The sequence below is a fragment of the Scomber scombrus genome, chromosome 9 (genome assembly GCF_963691925.1).
Source record: "Scomber scombrus chromosome 9, fScoSco1.1, whole genome shotgun sequence".
In the NCBI taxonomy this organism is placed as follows: Eukaryota; Metazoa; Chordata; class Actinopteri; order Scombriformes; family Scombridae; genus Scomber; species Scomber scombrus.
This window is the reverse complement of record NC_084978.1, coordinates 8947844-8970568: the sequence shown is the minus strand read 5'-3', so window position 1 is coordinate 8970568 and position 22725 is coordinate 8947844.

Here is a 22725-nt window from a genome sequence, read left to right as displayed (position 1 = left end):
CCCGCCATTGTGCCTAAGCACCGTTCATATTTTAGTAAGTGATGTTGCTTTAGAAAACAGATGGGAAACATTCCCTTTTCCAAGATGTATTTTACATTTCAGATCCTTTTTTGCGTCTGTTTATTTGTCTTTTATCTCAAAGCTTGCTAACATGGTGTAATAAAATTGGGTTTAAAGTATTACACCATGGGACAAAACATAAATAATTTGATTGAGGTGTAAATGTAGATGTAAAAACTTATGTAGGGCTTTCATAATGGGGCATTTCACCAATTTTACACATGAACAAGAAGAGTGAAGTATGAGGGGGATGAAACTGGGGTCGAAAAGGGGTACGCCAAGAGGTGCGGTTGCCCTGAAACCCAGGCAGAGAATGATGAATTGCAATGAATGATTGTGTTTAAGGATGAGTGTTTAATCATTAAAATAAACTAATATCCAATCATTTGTAGTTTACAATGTGTACAGATCTACACTGCAGCAGACTTTACCATTACTCAATAACATATGACATTATTGGTGTGGACATGCACAGTGTTTTCTATATATTATGATTGTGGGCTGCTAAATTGTGTGTGCATTTGATGCTGGATAGACCAGTAATTAGCAGCGACTGGGCTGTGGACAGTTACCTGTCTATGAAATGTTGTCTACCAGTCTACAAAGATGTTATCGCTGACACTGGATGTTATGATCGATGTCATCTTGTCTGATAATTTATGTAAGGGATAATATCTGACAAGTTGTTCCTTGCATTGATTCCCTGGAGGCAATACACTCTACTCGTTTTGGCAGGTGCTTCTTTCCCCCCACGTAATCTATTAAAATAAACAATCTTTTGGTTTTATACCACTTATACCATGGCCACTTGCTAACAAAATGCCATATGCAATCAAATTGAAAATATAATTATTCATTTATTTATATAATCAATTACAACATCACTTTTCTGCTTTAATTATCATTAAATAGTTCCTGGGCCTGAAAATTGGGTTGGTAGGCAACATCTAAACAGGAAGGGGTTCACAAAGCTGAACGAAGAATTTTAAAATCCTGACATGTTCAGAATCAGAAGAGAAAGAGATTTTTTACTGATTGCTTTATGTACTCAACATATAAATAATAAACACAATATTATTAACACTGTCTTTCCAGCATATATCAAATTATTTAGCTCTATCTCTCTCTCAGGGAGACACATGCTGAACTTTCTTCCTGTCCCTTCCTCTATCACAGAATCACTGTCACTCTTTTTCGACTTTCTTTTCTGTGCAGTTTTGCTCATGTTTCTTTTCCTTCAGCTCTCAGACCCACTGGATGCAGCTTCACCACATCTAATGTTACTTCTAAAGTCCTCTCTTTTGTCCAATTACTAATACTGGACATACAAATTCATGCAAATATCAAACCCTTTTTAGATGAAATGTTTGCTTCTCTAGAAGTTGTTTTATTTATATATATGGTTTTGTTCTTGTTGTTGATGGTAGTGGTTAAACGAATAGCTTAGCTTCAATCTCTTCTAGCTCAGTAAACATCACTGCATCTGAGTATGGTTCAATAGTCCCCAGATGCCTAAAAACCTCCATCATAGTCCCAGTCGCAAAGAAACCAGTTGTATCCTGTCTAAATGACTATCGTCCCATCACTTTGACCTCAATAGTGATGAAATGTTTTGAACGATTAATCAAACCACACATCGCATCTAGCCTACCTGCATCACTGGATCCATATCAGTTTGCATACCGCCCCAACCGCTCCATCGAAGATGCAATATCTACTAACCTGCACACAGTACTCACCGACCTGGAACAGAGAAACACCTACGCCAGAATCATCCCGCAGAGACTGATGGAGAAACTTCTCCTCTTAGGTCTAAACCCCATCATTTGTCACTGGATTCTGGACTTCCTGACTGAGAGGCCCCAGTCAGTATGTGTTGGGAAAAACACCTCCAGCTCCATCACACTGAGCACTGGGTCCCCTCAAGGATGTGTGCTTAGTCCTCTGTTGTTCACACTATTGACACACGACTGTGTGCAGGCACAAAGACAATCTGATGGTGAAGTTTGCCGATGACACGACAGTTGTGGGTATCATCAGTAAAAATGAGGAAGCTAGGTACAGGGAGGAGCTGTTGGAATGCTGGTGCAACAACAACAACTTGATGCTAAATGTGGACAAAACCAAGGAAATGATAATCGACTTTAGAAGGTCACAACCTGAGCATACACCTCTCTGCATCAGCAACCAGGCAGTGGAGAGGGTGGAAAACATCAAGTTACTGGGAGTCCAGACATTTCTTGGTCCGACAACACCAGCTTACTGGTAAAAAAGAGCCCAAAAGAGACTTTATTTCCTGAGGAAACTCAAACATGCCCCACTCACCACCGAAATCCTCACCACATTTTACAGAGGTGCAGTAGAGAGTGTGCTGACCTATGGCATCTCCACATGTTTTGCAGGCTGCAGTGAGGCAGACAAAAAAGCCCTGCAGAGGGTGGTAAAATCTGCAGAGAGGGTGATTGGAGCTTCACTCCCCTCAGTACGGGATATATTCCTGAAGTGCTGCAGGAACAGGGCTCTGAACATTGTGAGAGACTCTTTCCATCCTCTAAACGCCCTCTTCCAGCTGCTGCCCTCTCAGAAACCACAGCGTAAAGTGCTCCACCAGCAGGCTGCTGAACAGCTTCCTGCCACAAGCTGTCCGGCTACTAAACTTTCCTGTGTCCAATTGAACTGTTGAAACTGTGGCTAACTTGCACTTTACATTACATATTTATTCTGTCTGTCTGTCTTATTTATTCACTATATTTATTTAGCTACATCCTATTTTATCCAGTGTGTTGAAGTGAGTTGCTAAATGAAGTGATCTTGGAGAAATGCCCTTTCGTTTTGTTTTTACAAGCAAAATGACAATAAAGATTGATTTGATTTGATTTGATTTGATTTGATTAGATTTTATATTACAATATTAATTTATAACTGCAAACAAACACGTGTGTCATGGTTACTATTTGGTTCCTAGAAGTCATTTCACATCTTCCAACTAATCAGAATCTAGAATTTTCCGAGGCCATGATGTAAAAGACAAGAGTGCCAATTTCCATTGTACCACTTCTCCACCACCACCTCCAGCCAATGTGAGCAATAAGTAAAAACTTTACTGCTTGTCCTCACCACACACCTCTAGGCAGCAATAAATTACATTACTTACAAGATATACTCTCTATTAACAATTATTCTGTGGTACAACATTAAAACAGGATCAAATTTATTTTTTATATTTGGAATGAGGTAGTGATAGCATCTTTCCTTCTTTCCTGTCTGAAACTGTTTATGGTTCTGACACACTTTTTATGACAGGTATGACAGCTTGAGCTTCAAACTGGCACTTCAAATTTGTAACAGAAAGCCTGGCTTACAAACTGAGGTCATGGAGTTTGAAAGACATGGGAATTTACCCGGCAGGGAGGGTCTAATGAAATATGCTATTGAGTTGCATCATGGGAACTGTATAATTGCAGCATTTCTGGAGCAAAAAATAAATAAATAATATATATTTTTTAATCTGTCTCTTGGGAGTCCCCCAACTTTATAGTGCAATATTAAATTGCATGACTACTCCGATGAATATTTTTGTTAGCTGAATACTTGAGTTCTTTTCTATCCTTTGAGGGCCAATCACATTGTTTGTTTTAAGACAGATACAGATAAACATGCAGATCAAATCCAGGTTTTTTTTGTTTTTGTTCACTGTTATTTATGATGGCACAGTTTAACAATTTACACCTTGGAGATGCTCTTTTTAACCACTGTCTACTGTTATCCACTAAGCTACTAAGATTTCAGTGCTATGTTCAAGGACACCTGAATGGCAGGTGATTAACAGATTTTCACAAATATTCATGTAGCAAATATTCATGTAGCAATATATAAAATCATATTAGCACTCATAGGACACTATTTCCTTTAGTTTTAGGGGATAAAGATCAATTTCTTAACCCATAGTGGTGTGCTTTCATACACATGAAAACCTCTAATTTTCTGATATGAACTGAAGGCACAGACAACAACGTACTGATAAATGAATATTAATATTTACTTAAGTAAATGGTTTAATGAAGAAATGATGAAATAGCATGAAAAGACAAATGGACAAATAACTAGGACAAATGCAATGAAACATATTGGCAAGTTGAATGGATTTCCCTTACAATGGTGAAAGATCGAAATGTGATGATTTTCCTACAGGATTTTTTGTTGAAGCTAAGGTAATCTGACTAATCAAATTGTTCTTACATTTAGTGGAGAGATTCAAAGCTAAATAGCGCCAACTCTTGGATCACAAAGCAGATGAACTAGCAGCAAAGTTTAGTTTTACCTATTATGCTGTAATCTTTAGATGATCACAGTGGCTCTGTGTCCTTAACTGACACGGATACTGGCTCTGTGTATCCTCGTATGTCTCAGCTGGTCTTCTGCTGAGCTCAGCAACGACTCAATGTGTTGCTTCCTCACGGCTTCCAACGTGAGTTTTCCGTTTGAGTTTAAGTGGGGAGCCGACTTTGAGCAAAGTTAGACCTCTGTCTTTTCAGTCTTCAGGTGACCTTGCATGTCACGGTATTGCAGCAGCTTTGTAGAGGCAGAAGGAAAATAGTTAACATGGTTTTCTGAAAACAGCAAGCATTGTTGTGATGTCTTGAACCCACGAGAGTGGGTCATTTACTTTGAAGTCGCTGACTTACTGACTTATTTAATTTTCATCGCTAAAATAACTGCAAATAATTTCATTTGGTTGGATGAAACTATTTAAGTAACTAAAACAAAAGAATGTTAAAACTTGAAGTCGACTTTCATTAAAGTTAAGATGTTAGGTGCAGGTGTGGATTTTAGGTTTCATTCATCACACACACACTTAACTCAGAGCAAACATACTCAAAGTTGATTGAACTGACCCTGATCAGCTGTTCTGGAACTGAAAACTTTCCCATATTGGGGTTAATCAAGGCAGAGTTCAGGGTTAGGCTCGAAGTTGTTAAGCCTGCTTTCTGAAACAGATCCCTGGTGTATTTACCCTCTATCCCGAGCCCACCTTTCTCTCTACATTTTCTTCCAAGCCTGCCCTGCATCTAGCCTCATTAGCCCTGCCTTACTCTGGGTTTCCCCCACACGTGCCCTGAATCAGCTCCCAGTGTCTTCTCCAGCCAATCGGCTCCCTGCCTGTTCCCCTGTTCAGTCACCTGTTCCGCATTCCCTCATTAGTTCAGTTTGTATTTTAGCCCTGGTTTTCAGTTTGGTCTTTGTTGGATCCTCTGTTCTAGTTTGTTGTGGTCTGTTTGTTCTGCTTGGCTCAGTGTTCACTTTTGCTTTTTTCCCCCCTGCACAAGCCTTGAATAAATACGTTTCTCTTCAGCCCTGTTTTGCCTACAGTCTCCGCATTTGGGTACAACTGCTCAACTCCATTTAACAACCACTAAATATCAGTCCTTACAACAACTATCAAATAATTCTTCATGCAAAGTTTAAAAAACGATGCATAACATAACTGAAAGCCAAGCATTGTCTTACATGAATTCACCTTAAGGGTGGTCCCAGGGCAGTAGTATTGTCACATGTTAACTCCAAGCACTTGCTCTATAAATGAATGACCCAGTCATTTTAAATCACACAAACTTCAGTTAGAATATTCTAATGTACAACATCTCCAAATCAACATTATCTGGATTTTTAATTAAATTCTTAATACACATTGAATCAAACTTTGGGTTATACAAAGGGAAGAGTTCAGAGTTTTTGCCAAATAATGCAGTCACTTGTTATGGCCAGGTCTGGCCTTCATTTTGGAAAACACATCAGGGTCAGAAAGACAGAGGAAGTAGGTGCATTTCTATGTTATCACAAAGGACCTGTTCACACACCTGGCATTAACATATGTCTTGGGTGACCACTTCTTCACTATATATATGCAAATAACCTGTACCTAATGCATTGTTTTTTACTGGCAGGAAGGTGTCTCTTTATCTTCTGTTAAAAGCTGTGTTCAACTTGTCTGATAACAGGATGAACAAATATGGAAATCATTGTGTGCCCCCTCACAAGAATCAAATGCCCATCCTATTGATTTACTTAAGCACCGGGTTTGAACAAATATGTACATCAAATACAGAGTCATATGCAGTTATCTTCACACAGCTGTATCTCCCCATTGAGAGAAAAACGCTGTGCGCATTTACGCACGAGATGCAGCAGTATGACTTTGATTTAAGTCTCTCGACACGTTGACAGGATCGGTCAAGATTTAATGTTGGTTAATGTACTTTGCTCTTCTACACATCCAAAAGGTCAGCTGTTACACAGACACACACACACACACACACACACACACACACACACACAAAAACACACACACACACACACACACACACACACACACACACACACACACACACACACACACACACACACACACACACACACACACACACACACACACACACACACACACACACACACAGTCCAGGTTCATACAGTGAAGTTGTTTGGAGCAAAGGAGCCGTCCACCTGATAAATCCTGAGCTCCATTATGTTGAGCAGCAAAACTAAAACCTGTAGTTATCAGCCTGACAGGTAGGATGAAACTCTCTGGGTGAAACCAAATATAATGTTAAGCTGCTAAAATAAATGTTAGTAGACAAGCAAAAAAATGTATTTCCTGGTTTTGTTTTAATTTTCTGTGTTCTTAGTCCCTTCTTTTGTTGGAGTTTCCCTTCATTTGGGAGAACTCCAGTGTCAGTGCTGACATCTTTTATTGTTGAGGTAAAAAGGCAAACTTCTGCAAATCTCTATAAACCTCACCATTATCAACCTTGTTGCGGCTCTGTCAGAGTGAAATTCAAAACAAAGTAATCGACATTTTGATATTTCTTGTTTGAAAGATTTATTTAGTCTCTGAAGATTCTTGCAGCAAAGTCTTAGAATTTCCTTTTACGTTCAAAAGAGAGATAGTAGTGGAGACAATAGACAACATTCATTGTATTTCACTGTATTTAAGTTTTACCATCAAGTCTCAGGATTTGAACCAGTGACCTTACAATCATAAACCCATTTACTTAACCTTCTGGCTTGAAAAACTTTAATCTGCTGCACTATAACTTTTTTATGCTGTTAATTCTTTCTTTTTCTTCTCGTCTCTATCTCATTAGAAAGTGGGGAATCAAAACATCACAAGCTCAGTAAAAATAAAACAAGTTTTCATCCATAATTCTGTAGGGCTACGTATAATCTTTCACTACTAATATGTGTGTAGACAGAAACATGCTCAGTTTCCACAGTTAAGTGGTGAGTTGCCATTTAATATTTACCAGATCTGAATTATACACCAACACAAAATTGTCAAAATAAACCACAAGAAGTAATCTATCTCCAAGACATATCCTCCATGTCTGAACCTTGTTAGTGAAAGTGAACCCACACAATACAACCAACAAACATAAAGTATTAAACCATACCAGCTGTTTCTGAAAAGTGAAAGGGTGTAGTAGAGTTATTCCAGGTGATACACTTGTCAGAAGTTCAACAAAATTGATTCTTATGGTATAAGTCTTAAATTTGCATTATTATGTTTTAACCCCCATATACATTTTGCTATCCAAAATTAGGATCAGGATGATATTTGAATGTGTTTAAACTTTTAATACATCCTGAAAATTAAGTCTTTGGAAAATGTAATGCAAATACAAGTGGTAAAAATATGGACTGAAACCAAAATGTCATCATCAAGATAGCACAGTTGTGTATCTAGAAAGAATGTCGGATGTATTTTTATGGTACACTAATAAGAAATAATAATATGTACTCGGTATCAAATGAGCCAAAAACTAGAAATAATATGTTAGTTCTAAGACATTAGACAAACACAGTTATACTAATTAGAAATAATTAGACATCATCTAAATGATGCTGTATTTAGAAACTGCATAGAAGCATCTCAGAAGTATCTCACTTTTACAATAACACAATTAGTCAACAGTTGCAAGTTAAGTTAACATTTAACTTGCAATATTAAATAACTACTTGAATTCTTAACTCTTGTAATTCCATCAGCTGAACTTTTCTCCAGTTTCCACTGTCTGTCCAAATGCAGCAGTAAGCTAATGCTAATGCATGAGAAGAGAAATGTCCTTCTCTCCTCTCGGTAACATCTTTGTATGCCCTTATGACACAGCTCTGATTAGTTGAATCACAGGCTGTGATTGGCAGTTGCAGCATGGCTGAATACAATAACAACTGTTTGATGGGAATACATTTAAATCTTTTTCATAACTCCAAGACAAGTTTACCTTATCCTCAAGTGACCTGTGTAGGTATCTACAAATTAGACACCATGTTATAAAAGAGAACCAACCAATATCATAAAAGAGAACCAACCAATATCATAAAAGAGAACCAACCAATATAGAGACCCATTTTATACATCTAATTTAACTTTCTTGCAATATATATTTTTTAATCCCATATTCACAAACAGCTAATGCTAGACATGTCAAGTAACACTTTATATATCAAAGGACAATGGGAACAGGAGCTGAAGGTCGATGTGGGTGTACGTGTGTGTGTGTGTGTGTGTGTGTGTGTTTTTTGTACGGTGTTATTTCATACATATGTGCATGTATGATCAATCTCAAGGTCATTTTGTTATGTTAATTAATTATGATAATTGCCTGTTAATGTGTGTGTCAGTGAAGTAAAAAAAACAAAAAAACCTAAAGGAAAACACTATATTGGTTATAGAAATGTGGCAAAGCGGCGATGTGTCAGTCACAGTGATTAGTAACATGAAGACGGTGCAATACTTCTAAACTTAAGAGGAGAGATTGTCATACTAAACAGGTGCTTGCTCAAGAATATAGTGTGTACACTTAATATACGTTACAGTAATTTAGCAACATTTATTGCATATCCAAGCTGTACACAACTGCAGATTGTTACTCTTACTCTTTGGCAGGCCACTTAGTGTCATTATGGAAATTACTAGAGACAGATCAAACTCAAGACTCATTCAAATTAGTAGTGTAGGATTTTCAAAATCCCAGAGGGAAACTGTAGCTATAATTATTTTTAGCATATTCAACCGGTGGCTTGGTGGCCTTTTCTTAAACCCACAAAATCCTCTTGCCTTTCCAGATGGAGAATGGAAATCACTGCAGTGATTTGAGGACAAAGAAGGGATTGCATTTAAACAAATTGGACTTTGGACTATCGTGAATCTTTCCATTATTCAAACAATTTTATTCAGACCGATAGAAGACTTTAGCAGGTCCTTAAAACACAGTCCATTGGCATGAAACCCACCAGCTGCAAATGGTTTTCAGTCTGCCAGGAAAAGACATAATTAATGATGCCCATCTAATTGACTATTAGCTAAGTGTGGCCCAGAGCAGAGGGGCAAAATGATGATTTTAATGAAAATCATCAAGTTGAACCATTCATTGGACAATTATCTGTAAATTTGTTTAAAGTATTTGATTGAGTGCTAGTAGAGCCAGATATTGGTTTGCTTAGGACTCAGCAAAGAGCAGTGAAACTGAGGACTTTTGTCTTCTGAAGCACACATCTGCACTAAACGCAATGGTCAGTGTGAGTATAATCAAATGGTTCGCAATAGTGTCAAAGAGTCTTTACAGGGGTATTCACTGGGGTTGAATGGCCCTTTACTGTCCTTTTTATTTATGCTTTTGTTATTTTTGTATTGTCAGTGTGTCCAGTGGATGCAAGTGCCCTGCCACTCCAGAAATCTGACTGGCATCAATTGCTTGAACACTGTTCCTGTTATTGCCCGCTCGCCTATCTGTCTCTACATTCATTCTGAATACTGACAAACATGTCAATTCAGAGTGCACAATGTAGTTAAGTAGTTCACTTTCCACAAAAAGAGGCTGTCTGTCACTCGCATATTGTTGAAGCAGTCACTTTACATACAGTACCTCTACTGAAAAAAGTGTTTTTGTCCGGCTTGTGTTTCTGCTGAAATCTCTCGAATGTCACACGGACTCGATTATTTGTTGAGTACTATAACCAATGGGTGGGTACATCATAATAATGAGCAAAAGATTTTTAGGAATAATTTATATCATCTATGTTTTTTTCTGCAATCGTGTTGGCAGCCTTATGGCAGTTCAATACATTACTGTTTGAAAACATAATATCAAGTGAATAGGGTTTGATGTCCCCTGCATTGTTAAATAATCCTTAAAATGGAGATAAAAAAATTACAGATATAGGTTTAACTTCAAGCCAATTAAACATTACCATTGTACCCATACAGGCACCTCACGTCTCTTTATAGTGATGATAATAATACCAAACATTACTCATTGATCGTGACTGTTCTGCTCAACATGGTGGCTTTTTAATCCTCCCTCCTCTTGTTTTATGTCCAACGTTGCTCCATGCAGTATGAAGCTTTGGATTTGCAGATGTTTTGCATGTCTCTTCGCATTGTGCAAAAGGGAACTACAGTGGAGGCAACAGAGTACGTCACTTCTGCTTTCCTGCTTGTGAACAAAGGCGACAAGAAGGCAGATATTTATGAGGTACAATCATATTAATCTGCAACAACTGGGACAGGGTTAGTGTAAGCTGACTCTCAACCGACTCTGGAGGACTGAAAGCCAAAGAGAGAGTGAGGTAAAAACACAGGAAGTGAACTGTGTGTGTGTGTGTGTGTGTATGAGAGAGGGCGGGGGGCGCACATGAATATGATGCAGTAAGCAGTGTGCAAATTAGGGGGGCTTCAGCAATACAAGTCAAGTGCTGAGTTCTTTGTTTTCCAGTTGCTCACATAGCCTGTAGTAAAACAGGGTGACTAGTCAAAATTTGCAGGCTGTGCCAAGCCCCCCTGTCCTACTTGTTTGTCCCAGATCTGCTGATGCAGTCCTCTCCCTTTTTTCCCTACATATTTTTTTTCCAGCTGTGGGCATTTATTATTCAAGCCATTCCTTTTGAATTCTCCCTCTTCCGTGTTTTGCATAAGGATTAGCAATGCAGCACTTGTTATATTTTTCAAAGCAATAGCCAAATATTTGAGTAACACTAAATAGGATTCAAGGTGGAATTTTTGTTTTTTTCACCATTTGGCAGGACAGTATCTCAATTCAATGCTTCTTACAGGGCTTATAGTCTTAGATAATATCGCTCGACAAAGTGTGCTCAGTGCTGAGTGGATCCTGGTCTGTCTGAGGACATGAGAGCTACTCCCAGGGGGAAAACAAATGCAAAGCCAGCTGCATCCGTGCTGCATCACATGGGGAGTTTCCTCTTCTTTGCTTTTTTTTTCCTTTTTGCACTTAACTGAAATGTTTGTCTTTTAAATTGATTAATTTAACCCTTTTTTTTCTAAAAAGCTACTGTCTGTGCTGTGCTGTGCTTGTATTAGGTGTGCTTTATTCTACTGCTGTACCCACACACCTCCATAAGTCAGAAAATGCATTTCACACAGCCAGAGTGGAAATTAAGCAATGTAGTCAGACACTAATTGAAAAAGTGTTGTTTATAATGCATGGTCCTGTTTTCTTGTCTGATGATTAGGCTCAAACAACACGGTCCTTACTCATGCCCTTGACAGTCTTCCCTTCCAAACCCCTCATGGAACCATCAGTGATACTGGACTGAGCATCATAACATGATGCCAATAGGGCTTACTGAAGTGATTCTCAGAAGTTCATTAAAAATCTTATCTGAAGATGTTTTAAGTGATGTGATTAGGCTTGTGGAGGACCCCAGAGTTTCTGTGAAGCGTCCCACTGGTTGATATCTCATCCTCTTTATAATTAATTTCTCTCCCACGAAAAAAAAAAAGCATCAGATACTGTTCAGATATCCTAAGAGGCATTACGCAACAATTACACTGAGGATTGCACTACATGAAGATGAATTATTAACCTGATAAATTGTCAATATTTCCAGATTCATCCATGGCCAAATAGACCCTTATCTATTTGTATTGCAGTAGAAACAGCTTCACCAGGTAATTTGGGCATTTTCTCTGGAGAGAAATTGATATAAAATATTGATATAAAACACAGGAAACTTCTAAATCCTTTTAGGTCACTATTCAGTATGCATTCATGTCAACTCTAAAATCTCTTTATTGCTACAAACACTATTACTGGCCGAATTCATTACCCCAAGGCTGAATCATGGTTAATTCAAATAGTCCTTAAATCTTGCAGGACTAGCTATACCAACGTGCAATTTCCTGCAGACCAATTGCATTTTTCCAAAAACCTATCACGTACTACAACTTTGCCACTTGCAGTAAATTATTTCCGACTGTCACTGAGCTATTTCAGCATTTTCTACTTGACCCTGCACAGCAAAGCACAGCACTCCTCGATGCTTTCTCACTCTTGTGTCAACTAAACGGCACGGTTACTCCTTGTTCTCTCAAAGCCCATTTCTTCCCCACTTTCCCAAGGCTATCCATATCACCTGAAAGTAATCCTGAGATATGCACCTGCTGCCATGATCAACAGCGAGACTGCCACAGGGGAAACGTAAACATGCAGAAAACCCTTCCGGTATGTGGTTTCCTGTTCTCTGGCAAGTCAATTAAGCAGCAAATGACCCTTAGAATCCACTGTAATAACCCAAGCTCTACGGAATTGCCTTTAATATATCATAATAATGACAGTAATTGGATTGGACGGTTGATTGCATTTTCTCAAGCTGTAAAGATATTTTAATAACAAAACAATAAAAATAAAAGTGCTGCCAATAAAATGAGTTATAAAATTAATTCTTTTAAGTCAAGTGTTTGGGGGGGAGGGACTTTACTTTACATCAGCGGTGCTAAACAACAGAGCTGAAAACCTCACAGATGAGCTGCATCTCAGACTGCACTTCCTTTTAGGTTTCTGTATATGCAGCATCCCGATGATAATATATTCGTTTATTAGTCCCACAGTGGGGAAATTTTAATTATTGCAGCAGCAAGTGAATAGCAAAAACTGAAGAGCATCAATAGAAACAATAAAGAACAATGCATAATAAGTAAGTGCAAACACTATAGAACAACAAACAATAGTAGTAAAAAAAATATGGTAAAAAAAAGTAACATGTACAAAAGTAATATTGGTGTTGAGTGATCATATACCTGTGTAGGCCTACTAACAGTGTAGGCCTACTTAATGTTAATAAGTCAAATTACAGTGAAGTAATGTACGCTGATCCAGTGCAAATTACAACAAAAACTACCTTTTGCTGCCATTATGACTGTGATGGTGATGCGGCTATGTAGTTGAGTATTACTGGCAACACTGAAGTACCTGTTGTTATCATGAACAAAATATGGCGTTATGGCTTTGAAATAGTGGCCATAAATGTTATATACTGGGTAATGTATAAGAGAATAAACACAGGAAAAACAAGAAGCTTTTTTTCTTTTGTAAGCTCTCTAAATTACACCATTATTTCATTTTGGTGTATCAAACAGGTTTTGAGTTTACTTGTGAGAGTGATAACACCCTTCAAAGTGTCTTCTGTTAGTCATTTTGTAGCTGAGTAAATTGCTATTTTTTTTTCCAGTTGCAGTATGTCATCGCTGTGCCTTCATAACAACAATAATGACTCTGAGCTGCCATGTCGGGGCCAAACAGTAAGAGTGCCCACCTTCAACCCACCTGTTATCACATTATAGTAACTGTGGTCAAGCAGTCATCAACTGGAGAGATAATGAGGGTTTCATTTCTCTCACATTCTTTACAATAAGCCTAAACAAAAGTTTTCACTTGTTTAGTGGTCAAGGGTTGAAATCTGTCTAAAAAAAACACACTGTTTTCGATACTTTTCTGTTGAAAGATGATGTTGTTAGAAAGTGATTATAAGAAGATGCAGCTCATAGATGAAGAACTGTACGTAACAAGTGTTTACTGCAGTGTGGGTGATACTTGCAGACCTCCAACATACAGTATGAAAGTGAGAAACACCTTTTGCTTTGCTGCCCCAGTCATTTGGATAAACATTTGTACTCTGCCTATAGCACAGACACAACACAAGCACGACACAGCTATCTCATATGGAAATTTGGTTTGCGCTGCATGTGCATCAAACACACAGATTAATCTATTATGCGCTTTTTTGCAGGGATTCCATCCAACCAAACTCTTTTTTTAACTTGGGGATAAAAAGCTAATGTATAAACATGAACGTGGAGCATACATTATAGGTTAAAGCACCGTACAGTTTGTGTATATATTTGCATGTTTACACCATTTTTTTCAAATTTCACTTTCTGTAGTCAAAACTATTTCTTCTGCAAAAGTGTAATTTCTTATCATTTTCTTATTGAGATTCATCCCTTTAACTTCAAAGTTAGAGAGTACAAAAGACTGACTATTTTGGCCCTGTATTAAGACTATAGACCAGCGTGAAAAGATGTGATTGAAATAGGAAGCGGTACTCAAGCACGCTGAGTTGTCTTGATGATCACATTTGTCAAAGGCACCACCATTGATTTTGGGAGATAATTATCTTGAGTATGTGACCAAGGTCATTCCATGGGTTTATTGGAAGTGAGAAAATCTTCTGCTGAAAACTAGCCTGCTCCATTACCAATTCATGAGCTTATAATGACTGAATTATATTATCTTCACCACCAAACCATTTTCTTCTCCATCAAGATTTGTTTGATTAATCAATCAAATTTCATTTCCATTGTGTACGTTTACAGACTATGATGAGTAGTAATATTTATATCCGTATATTATGATTTTATATCAAATGCTCAATTAAAAAAATCTAGTATGTTATCATTTGACAAATTTCCTTGATTCCTGCTGTCAAGATGAGTCACAGTCACTAGGGGCTTCAGTAGAATATTAGTTTGAATTTCACATTTGCGTACGCACCTTTAATTTGGTCATTAATTAAAGTTGAACTGGCAGGATATTTTTCTGCTAAAGACAATGCACACCGGCATGTACAGGTGCCACGTTATTGGATATTACCTGAGCAAAAAAGGTTTTAGAGTATTCCACTTTTACAAAACTCATGCCACATCTCATCATTTCAAACTGTCGGCATGCTCAGATATGTTGTATTACAAGAAAAAAATATGTGGGAACATCAAGAAATTTCACATCAAAGCTACCTAAAAATCAGTCATCTCATTGTTGTGTTTTAGGAATTTGGATGCAATCTTTTGATGTACCTTTCAAAGCCACTGACAGCCATAATATCTGCCACATGTGTGTACTCCAGGGGCCTACAAAGGTGGAAAATAGATTTAATTTAATATGCATGTCAGAGCAAACAGTCTATCCCAGTAAATCACTTTGGAAGCAAATAGAAACCCATATTAATTTCAGTGTCACTGATATGGTTGTACCAATGCCTCTAATATGGAAGATCAAACTTTCATTGTGTCTTTGCACCACAGAGGTAATTTCCTAAACTGTTTATACCCTACAGTCTTTCCAAATGCATCACATGCATTTTACAGTAATACTGTGCTAAGTTCATTTATCTTACAGTTTCAAAATGCAGGTGATTAAGTAGAGAGCTAATTATAACAGAGTGAAATGTATGCTGCTTTGTCATTTGGCTCCAAAATGTCACTGTTAATATCTGTCACACCTTGGTAAAGACAACTTAACACAAATTTAGTCTTTAATTAAGAAACAACAAATCACAAAATCATGAAAATCTTGATACTGAACGTATCAGTAAAATATTCACTGCCGATCTATTTTATTTGATCTCCAACAATCTACTATCCACTATCTGTTTTTTTCAATACAATATCATGCATTATTAAGGTTTTTCATGGCTTTGTTTAGGCATTCACAGCCTTGTGTAAGCTTGATGAAATGTCATGGTCTTAGCAGAAGACAAAAAACGTCTGCAGTGACTTTAAGCACAAAATTTGACATGTTTATTGACCACACATGGGAGTCATCTCAGTCTACGATGTTAAATGTCATGTGATTTGTACAGCTGGAATCTAACCCCCAACCACATCGCTGTAATGCCCGCATAAATAAAACAAATAAAAAAACTTTGCTTATGAACATTATCTAGGCCGCAATTATGTTTGTCACCAAAATGTAATTGGGAAAACAAATCAGTACTTTAGATGTGTAATTTCTGGGAGACAGGTTTGCAAACAAAGGCAAAGCGAGATATTATAAAACACAACACAGCAGATAAAAAGAGACTGTTCTGTAAATACAACACAGTATATGTAAAGGTTATGAATCACTAGTTCCAAATCTTAAAGTCAGCAGTTTGGTAACATTTGAGAAATGTGTGTTTTTAATTATATGACTGATTTAATTTCAACATTATTCCTTTTTTATAAAGTTACCAACAATAGCACATCTCCCATATTATCAAATGTAAAAACACCAATTAAAATATGATTGACATTGACATGACATTTCACATATGATACATTCCCTTCATGTGGATGTGGGCACATTTGGTTTTCAGATAAAATGTTGGGTGACATATACTTCAATTTCACATGTGTTTTTTTTTGTAAGACACAACAATGTCAAGACATATCAGCATTTCACATGATAAAATCACGTTTTTGTTTTAATTTTCAGTTTGATCTTATATCTGCTTACATTTTTTCATGTATGAAAAAAACAATCAATTAACATTAGACTCTTAAGCCATGAAATTCATATTCTTAGATTTGATCTATCCAGCAAAGTATTGTAGGTGGATATTCAGATTTCAATTTAAAGTGAGGTGCCATCAGAATATCAAAGCAAAGACACAAAAAAGTTATATTTATTACAAGTTGTTACATACTACAAGATCACAACATAAGAAGTTCCTCGTTACTTATGCTAAGCTATAAATCCAACTTCGTTGAGTAGTATCTGTGTTCAGAAGCAAAGATTGTTGCATATTGTAGATGCATTTAAAGTAGGGTCTGAACAGTTGAATATTTCCTGTTCAGCTTGTGTCCTTCATTTCCAGCAGTAGAGCGATTGCAGATTAATAGTACTGTATCTTGAAATTCATCCATTGACTCTCTCTATTTTGGAGAGAGCCTATTGAAAGCCCCAATTCACAGCTGCTGGCCAATTTTTCAAGTCACTGGTATTGATCAATAACTCAATGAACCCACTGGAGATACACTGTGCTCATTTTGGACTGCGGGCAGCAACATATTAGGTATAAGCACTTACACTTTATTCTGATGTTTCTGTCTTTCACAGGTTTGTGTATTGTTTTGAGGACATCAGAGGAGGTGAAAGTCAGCTAAAAGCACTTGATTGACCTGCCCTGAAGTGTTCGTTCAGATGATTGGATGTCCCTTTGGAAATGTTTACCCTGACTGAAAAGGCCATTTAGGCCTGTCACAGAATAAAGGTGAGGAGTGACTGCCAGATGCAGTCTAATACTGCCCATCATTGTGGTTGCAATACTCTGTTATTTGAGACACATGATCTATAAATGGTTAGCTAGATCTTTTAACAAACAGAACGGATGTCTGTGTGGTTTTAATGCTGGAGTTCAGAGGATGCTGAGTGTTTGCTATTTTTCACAATGACAACACACACACCGATGTGTAAATGTATTGAAACACAGACAGATTCGCTCTTTAAAGAATCCATGAAATCAAACTCCAATTTGATGTATTTACATTGTTTACACCTATATATGGATTATTACCTGCCTAGGCATTACGAATTCACAGGAAACAATTTATGCATATAATCTAGCACAATTTTACTTCAATGACAAACCTCAATGCTCACTCTCCTTAAATGGTATCAGTATGATATAAAGTTACTACTAACACAACCTGAACATTTCCTATTTTATTTTGCTTCATATTAAAAGTGTTCAACTGGCAAAACATGGGTCAACTTCTATTATGATGCAATCACAGGAAAAACATTGTATTTGTTAGTCGTTAGCGCCGAACATGATCATCAACAACACATCTACAAAACAAGAATAAATTAAACGAAGACTTGCAGGCGACATGTTTCACACCTCCTCTTCACGTGTTGTGTTGCAATCAACTGTATTCATGAATCACAAAATCCCATTATTTTTGACTGACTTTTTATTAAAACAATGTGAGTTTGTTTGGCTGCACTGTAAACTGCTGCACCAGTTTGTCTTCTGTTGTGTCTGCCAAAGAAGTGTTTGCTGTAGTATTAAACCACACTTGCTTTTACCATGACAACCATTGGCATCACCAAATCAGCCAGGACTGAAATCTTGAGGAGGATTAAAGGGATTAAAACTTTCAATGGTGAAGCGAGTTATAACTTTGCAATAGTAGTGGTTTGATTCAATACAATAAAGCAATCCCCAGTTAACAGCAAAGCCTTACAAAATGGATTATGAAAAGAAAACAAAACAAAACAGGCATTGAGAGGGAGCACAAACACACTTTACACACAACTATAAATTACGTTAACACTAAAACATGACAGATCTACCAAAAAAATCAGATGACGTCATTGAACACTTGACTGCCAGGATATCTTAAGTGTAGGTCTTGCAGTACAAAGGCTGCATATAGAAGTAAGGGTGAATACAGAGGAACAATCAAGTTAAACACACAGAGAGAGAGAGAGAGAGAGAGAGAGAGAGAGAGAGAGAGAGAGAGAGAGAGAGAGAGAGAGAGAGAGAGAGAGAGAGAGAGAGAGAGAGAGAGAGAGAGAGAGAGAGAGAGAGAGAGAGAGAGAGAGAGAGAGAGAGAGAGAGAGAGAGAGAGAGAGAGAGAGAGAGAGAGAGAGAGAGAGAGAGAGAGAGAGAGAGATAATATTAACTACAAATGGGTATATTGTCAAGAAATGCATTGGGCACATTAATTCTTTTAAAAAAGACAAACCTATCACATTTTGGATTTTTTTTGTCAGGCCAAAAAGGTTGTCGATAAGATCATATATTGGCATGAAATTAGCTGAGCTCAATCATAATACCAAAGGATGAACCTTTTTCATTTTAATGACCTCCTTGGCCCTTCCGTTGTCAAACTGCATGGTAAAATTAAATATTTTATCCCCAATATTGGTAAGTCACAAGAAAACATCTAAATCTGTCACTATAACACTGGTGGAGCCCCTGTAAAGAATTGATATATTGACTTAAATATGTTGAACCTGTAGAATAACAACATGTTGTTTGTTCTGTCACTCATAAGAAACACTGCAGCACTATATACTTTTTTCTTAAGTTAACTTTCAGTATTCTGTGACTTGCATTATGTTTTTTTTTTTTTTTGTTAGAAATGTATGGAAACCCAAGATTAAGGAAATAAATTAAAAATTATAAATGGACAGCAAACACTTCATGCCACAGTTAATTAGACTTTCCTTGTTGAACATGCAAAACCAATTAAAGACCCTAATGAGAGGATCTGGTGGCTCTGTTTTGCTGTGGGGGGCATTTTGCTGGCATGGTTTGGGTCCACTTGTCCCCTTAGAGGAAAGGGTCACTGCAAATCAATACAAAGCTCTGAGTGATCCCCTTTATCCTTGGATGAAACATTTCTATCCTGATGGGAGTGATCTCTTCCAGGATGACAATGCCTCCATCCAAAGGACATGAAGGGTCACTCGATGGTTTGATGAGTATGAAAGTGATGTGAATCACATGCTATGGCCTTCACAGTCACCAGATCTCAGTCCAAAATCTCCCATACGTTCAGTTGGGTTGACGTATTAGACAGCGCTCTCCAGCACCATCGTCAAAACACCAAATGAAGGAACATCATTTCTCCAGTAAAATCAATGCAAAAGCACCAGTAAGCTGTTCTGGCAGCATATGGTAGCCCAACACCTTACTAAGTTGCTTTGTATTGGTTTTTCCCTTATTTTGTCACCCGACTATATACAATACCTTCTCTCTCCTTTCAGTTCTGGTTTGCTCTCCACAGACTCCTAAAGGCAATATCAGCTAGTTTCTGTGTTTAACTGCTGTCTGTTTTCAAGGCCTTTTTTTCTAAAACAGCTGTCTGCTGCAGCTGGAAATGCTGATGAGAGCAGTGAGAGTGAAAAAAACAAGTAAAGGCCATAAAACCAGTTATCTTAAAGACACATAAACACTGTAGAGCGGAGGAACCTGCAATTTAATGCATTATGGCTTTGTTACAATATGCATTTATTTCACATAAAAGTAGTAATTTGATCCATTGTTAATGTAAAAGTATTAATTATAGCAGCTTTTATTGAAATTCTATTTTTAAACATGAAAAGAAATGCATTTCACGTAGGAAAACATGCTGATGCATAAACTGCAATAAAAGCCGGGAAATTATCCACAGCTACCAAAAAAAGAAAATGGTTGGATTTGTTTGTAATTGTTTTCTTAAAACAGCTGTCAGCAGGTGTTCTGACTTCTTGCAACAAACAGAAAGGTTTTAACAAATGTTTTCTTTTTCCACAATAAATGGTTTCAATAATAGTTTTGGCCAAAGAGCCATTGTTGGATTTTTACATTTTTCAAAATCAAGGACCACAAGTTTTTTTTCTACTTTTCTTTTTTTTTTCTTTTGCGGTACTAAAATGATTCCAAACCATGACCACAGTACATACCGAATCATGAATTTTGTGTTTTTGTGTACCACTACTCCCCTAACAGATAGATTGATAGAACACAATGCCAGAGTGAAATGGAAAATCTTCATCAATCCAACACTAATCATAACTCTCTGACATTGCTGAGCCACTCTGCTACATAGTATGCAAAAGAGAGTTTATTAAAGGCTGTATTGACATGGCCTTTATTTAGTGAAAGACCCCTTTTGTATGATAAGGAACAGGGAATTTATTGAGAATGATTATGTGTTGATGTGCCTCCCTTTGTAGTGTTTGGCAGCTAGCCTCTCTCTCTGTAGAGATGCAAACATTTTCATGTTGAACAAGACACAAGAAAAGAGTGGGAGCTGTGAGACATGCAAGTGCCTGGTAGCTAGGCAACCCTAGAGAGCTGCTCTGGAAGACCTTGAGATGTCTCCCATAATATCGCAGGCAAGTATTACTGCTTGGAAGCTCACTGGGACATGGGATTTTTTTTAACTCAGAAAAGTGTCAGAGCAAGTTGATGTGATGAATCAGAATTTCGGAGAGTGCATGAATTTTGGAAAGGATAAATAGGCTTCCTCTGAGCCCTCACTTTACCAATAGAAAAATTATGCACCCTTTAGCTCCCCAAATTACATTTAAACATGTACACTGGTGAGTATTCACATTTGTTTGAGGTCAAATTGTTTAGCATACCCTGTACATTATTGATTTATGTTGTTCAAGTTAGATTTTAGAACATTTTCTTCCTTTCAAATTATTTTAGACATGCAAAATTACATATTCTTCTTTCATGCCTCCTCTCTGCCTCCCTGGCTACCTCTTATATCTCACCTCTGTTTCATTATTCATAGCTGTTTGGCTATACAACATGGACACCTGAAAATCTCTGCTCCTGCTCATACACAAATGTCTGACTCCGTGGGACTCTGTGGCAGCCAGATAAAAGCAAAGCAAAGTGATTCACCTGTGGCAAGAGGAGCCCTTTGCTTTTAGGGGCCACTCACCCACACATGATGTGGGTTCAAAGCATCCCTGCCCGAGAGAGCGAGGCAGAAGTTCGGACGGAGAGTGAGAGAAAGGCTGAGAGAGTTGTCGGAAAGAGAGGAGATGAAAAAGGGGTGTCAGAGGGAAGGAGAAGATGGGGAAGCAGTGACACAGGAAATGGAGAGAGAATGGGGCAGGGAAAAGTGCATTGCGTAGAAGCAGACATAGAGATTGGGGGGGGGGGGGGGGGGGGGGGGGGGGGGGGGGGTAGATAGGAGCCGCTCAGCCGACTATGGGAGCAACAGCAGCGTGGGCACTCAAGTAGAATATTTTTCCAACATCATGGCAGGAGAGCCTCTGAGTGCACCTGCTATTAAGTATGTTTGTGTTGCCTAGTCTTCTCTTCTCTAAAGGAAACAAGTGGCTTACGCTACAGTAGCAATCTTCTCCATAGGTGTCAGAAAAACAAAATGCTAATGAGCATGTGTCCATATCTGTTTTTTGGGTTGGTTTTTTTAATGAAGGCTGATGTGATTTTCAAGTGAAATATAAAAACATGTTGTGACTCACCACTCCAACCAGCTAACAATCGATGTCACAAGACAGCACAGGGAAATCATACAATTCAACAGTCCCATTATTCCTGTTTTTTTTTTTAATCCATAGGTTCCTTTTTTAATGGATACATTATATGATGTTGTTCATTATGTATGAGCAAAGATTTTTTAAATTGAAAAAACCCAACAACTACTACTTTGGAGCCTTATATGACTTTCTAAAAGTTGAAAGATCTCTTGGTGCATAGGAACATCCAGTTACCATTAGCTATAAAAACAGGAAACTTTAATGGTCTCCCTGAAGAAAAAAAGGTTTTATATGTGGTGATTTAGGTGACAGCAAAGTCCATTTAAAAACAAACGATTTAAGAACTACACTTTTCAGTAAATTGTTTTCATTTCTGATGAGTTCTCCTGGTTGAATGAATATAAAAAATGCGAGTTGTGTTTTGGCAGGATGGTGTATGTGACTCAAAAAAGAAAAAAAAAAAGAAAAATACAGTGCCAGTACATGCAGTGTGGTTAAATAATGATGTGTTTCCTTACAACTATCATGTAGAGGAATAAGCAGGATTTTGTTGCACAAATATTACCCATAAATATAATCAATTTATTGTTGGTTT